We start from the raw sequence: 3,379 nt of genomic DNA on the forward strand, positions 1-3,379 counted from the left end.
GTTGAATGCTATGGGTCATACTTTCTAGGCAACAACCCCACACCCCAAACTTTAAGCATGAAAGAAACATGTTTTAAAAAACAACCAACCCCCAAGACATTCATTGATATCTGCAAAGGGCCCCCACTTGGAAATGGGTACTGTTTAATACTGTAAGAAAGACACAAATGTATTTTAACTTAAAGCGGAGGGGAAGCCCTGTTGTGCAGACAAAATGGTTTCACTACCCCAGATCACAAAAGGGAATGCTATGGGAGGGGTGATTAAATTAACCTGTTAGCAACTGTGTTGAAGTCTTTTTGAAACAATGGGCTAAGATGGTATAAAAACCTCAGGTATGCTGGAGCTTGTTCTTTTCAACAGAAAACTTTCTTAGTAAATAATGGTGCCTATGTTTATTGCAGTGTGATCTGTTTAGCGTGGAACCAGTAACTTTAAACTGCATTTCACCACCAGGCCAGGGTTAAAACCATTTTAACTATAGTTGTGCTTAATACTGTTGAATTAAAAAAAAAAAGTACTCCACAGGCTGTATAGGGATTAGGGTAATACTAACTAACATTTTTGCTTGTTCTTGAACCTGAAGGCCCAAACACACACGAGGGGGAACAGAACAAGCATGTGCCTGCAACACTTTATCCCATAGTGAAAGGTAACTTTATTTATTTATTTTTTTGCAACAGGCTTTTAAATGCATGTGGGTTTTTGAAAAGTGTCTGGCTGCAAACTTGGTTTGGTGTGTTTTATAAAGCTGCTGTTTTGTGTGTGTGTGTGTGTGTGTGTGTAATATGTGTATGTGTGTGTGTGTGTGTGTGTAATATGTGTATGTATGTTTACAAGACGGTTTCATGTGTTTTATAATAATGTTGTTGTTTGCTCCACAGTACAGTCAAAACATGAGATCTTTAGACCAGAGGGAAAACAAGGTGAAAAGAAAAAGGAAAGACAGCTGAAAAGGAAAATTCACCAGCATCAGTCACTGATGGATGGATGAAGCCCGGTAAATATATTTTGCTTATTGGTTTGGTTGTTCTATGAGGTTTTGTATTTTAAGTAAATACAGAGGTGTGGGTGAGAGATGGTAAAGTTCAGTTTTGTAAAATGTTGTTGTTGTTGTTGTTTTCCCCCTCATAGGCCTGGGCAACTCTTCTGACAATGCAGTAGTCAGAGCTACAAGGACATCTCCTCCAGAACTGCGAACGAACCAGGAATCTGCTTTGAGACCTTTAACAACGCAAACCAGCATAGGAGTGCAGCTGAAGCACCCGGGCGGTCCAAACTTTATATACGTCAAACCCAAGGACAAAACAAAAGACTCTGGTAAAAAACAACCATTCCACCACAACTCCAGTTCCTCAGTGGCCACTACCACACCAAGCCCTGAGGAAACTGTGAGCAAAAACACCCACATTCACAAACCCAGAGCACGCACTCTAGGGGTTCTGAATGTGCGCAAACCCGGAGCATGCGCTCTAGGGGCTGCCTTTAAAAAACCAAGGACTAAAAGCTGCTGCGATGCTGAGGTATCGCAATCACACAATCAGCACTCTAGTTCCTCAGCGACCACCACCACACCAAGCCCTGGGGAAACTGTGAGCGAAAATGCCCACATTCACAAACCCGGAGCATGCGCTCTAGGGGTTGTGACTAAAAAACCAAGAACTGACAAACCATTCTCCCAAAACCATAAGCTCGTCACAGCTTCCCCATATTCTAGTATTTGGGGAGGGTTTGATGCTTCCCTCAGAAAAGTGATGGAGGCTGTATCCTCGGGTAGTCTAAAAGAACGGGATTCTAGAAAGAAATGGGAAAAATATGATGCTTTGTTCAGAACCATGCTGAAAAACATGAGGGCTGGAAAGGGTGGCTCTGAGCAGGGATGACTAGTCGTGAAAAGGGGCCTGGGTAAAAGGGGCACCCTCCAGGGTACACATCAGCTCATGTGTAAACAAAAGAGGGGACAGTGCTTGGGGGATAAACAGATGGCTGCCAAAAAGTTCCAGGCCTGGGTTGTTGTAAAAATTTTAAAAAGGGCTAAAGAGGTAATGAGGAAAAAAAACAAAAACAAAAAGAGATGCCCCCGACTGGAGGCTCTCAAACTGGCTTGTCTGAAAATGGGGAGGCGGAATCAGACTCTGGTTTAGCAAATTCCCTAGAGGGCTCTCTAGACAGGTCCCGTTCTACTCCCAATGACCCTCATGGAGGCGCCTCAGAGTCTGACTCTCAAATAGCATCTGATGTAGAAGATGCCGCTAATGATCCCGTAGAGGAACCCCCAAGTAACCCCGAAAATGCCGAGATGTATATGGAGAGAGTGAGAAGTTGGCAACGTGAATTATCCAGATTTGGGGGGTCGGTGTATTGTGAGGAATTTCGTTTTGTCAATCTTGAGCAAATAAATTCAGCTCAGCAGGTTGTTGAAGCCATACACCGGGGAATACAGTTAGTGCGCGATGACATTAATGGTAGAGTAGGCCCTGATGATTATGTTCAGTTACGTTTCGAGAGCCGTAATTTAACTAACTCTGTTTTCGGTCAAAAGAACTAGGGATGAGCTGTCTGCTGAGGATTTCTTAAATCAGACCTCAAAGCTGCTACAGAGCAATAGAGAGTTGCATGTCGATGGGACATTGCGCCTCATTGTGACAGCTGTAAAAACAGGGGTGGGGGCGCTCGTAGAGTTTTTTTTTAATTCTATCCTTAATAGTCAAATTATTCATTAAAAGAGACCGTGTTTAGTAGACCTGACTTACACCGGTACCAATTTGTGTTTTGCGGATGGGCTCTTGGCCGTCATGTCCGTTGGTAAACCTACGGACTTGGAATTTTTAGCGGAGGCGAGAAAGTTACATGAGAAACTGGGGTGGTCAGATCAAAAAAAGGTTATGCTCAGCGACGTAGCAAAGTGTGAACAGCATTTAGGAGTTAACATACAGGTGGTGCTGTATACGGCGAAAGGCGGCTGGGGCTTTTTTAAAACTGGGGGCACAGTGTACCCCGAGACTTATTTTATCCTGTTGCACGATGAGCATTACTATGGGGTTCTGGATGTAAAAAAGTTGTTCAGAGTTTTGCCACACAGTGTACAGCCATGACCACTCTTGCAGGTATCGTTGCCACCTCTGCTTGAGCGTAACGTGCTCAGACGGCGTGGGCGTGCAGCAGCGGTGTCCTAGCTGTAGACTGTATTGTCGGTCCAAAGAGTGTTTAGACAGACATATCGACTGTGCATCAAAAAACCAAGTTGAATGCCTGTCTAAAACTTTGTGTGAGAAGTGTCAGTCTTGATCGGTGGTGATGTAGACGGTCACCTCTGTTTTATGGACAGCCTTAGAAAGCCCGAATCTTCAGAAAACTATATCTTTTTTATGATTTCGAA

At 43.7% G+C, this 3,379-nt stretch overlaps 1 long non-coding RNA gene across 1 annotated transcript; it reads left to right on the top strand.

The window, feature by feature from the left end:
- Positions 1 to 545: 545 nt before the first annotated feature.
- LOC135983867 (uncharacterized) lies at positions 546 to 2,739 on the top strand. The gene is made up of 3 exons (XR_010601680.1): positions 546 to 652; positions 885 to 1,000; positions 1,135 to 2,739. It is a non-coding gene; the product is annotated as an uncharacterized LOC135983867 (long non-coding RNA).
- The last annotated feature ends 640 nt before the right edge of the window (positions 2,740 to 3,379 follow it).

The sequence above is a fragment of the Chrysemys picta genome, chromosome 5, assembly GCF_011386835.1.
Source record: "Chrysemys picta bellii isolate R12L10 chromosome 5, ASM1138683v2, whole genome shotgun sequence".
Classification (NCBI taxonomy): Eukaryota; Metazoa; Chordata; order Testudines; family Emydidae; genus Chrysemys; species Chrysemys picta.